The sequence below is a fragment of the Penaeus vannamei genome, chromosome 35, assembly GCF_042767895.1.
Source record: "Penaeus vannamei isolate JL-2024 chromosome 35, ASM4276789v1, whole genome shotgun sequence".
In the NCBI taxonomy this organism is placed as follows: Eukaryota; Metazoa; Arthropoda; class Malacostraca; order Decapoda; family Penaeidae; genus Penaeus; species Penaeus vannamei.
This window is the reverse complement of record NC_091583.1, coordinates 30,148,319-30,148,642: the sequence shown is the minus strand read 5'-3', so window position 1 is coordinate 30,148,642 and position 324 is coordinate 30,148,319. Positions and strand designations below refer to the sequence as shown.

The 324-nt window shown below is 31.8% G+C and overlaps 1 protein-coding gene across 3 annotated transcripts in view; it reads right to left on the bottom strand.

Moving 5' to 3' along the window:
- Nucleotides 1–324, bottom strand: part of LOC138859325 (histone acetyltransferase p300-like) — a 22,449-nt gene continuing 22,125 nt past the window's right edge. For all 3 annotated transcript variants that reach the window (XM_070114011.1, XM_070114009.1, XM_070114010.1), the window contains one exon: nucleotides 1–324. This exon is cut by the window's right edge and continues 539 nt beyond it. The gene's annotated coding sequence lies outside the window, so the exon portion shown is untranslated.

Genomic DNA, 324 nt, shown 5'->3' with positions numbered 1-324 from the left:
ATACGTTTTCCATTTATTAGAATATAATAAAACAAATAAAACGGGAATCAAATGTTAACTGAACACCAAGAAAGTGAAATACCTGAACGAAAAACACCAAAACGAAAATTCGCATCCCGTCCTGTTGCCGCCCCTCGCCGTCGCCGCGAAAAAGTAAGGATGGAAAGCACTGACTTACTCTAACTTAAAAATTACGTTAAAAGAAATTAAAGTTGCAAAATAAAAGTATATAAAACGTTCCATAAAGTTCACTAAAAAAGAAAAGAATAAATACTAAAATGAAAAATAAATATACGGAAAATAGATCACTTCTTACTCTCGCTT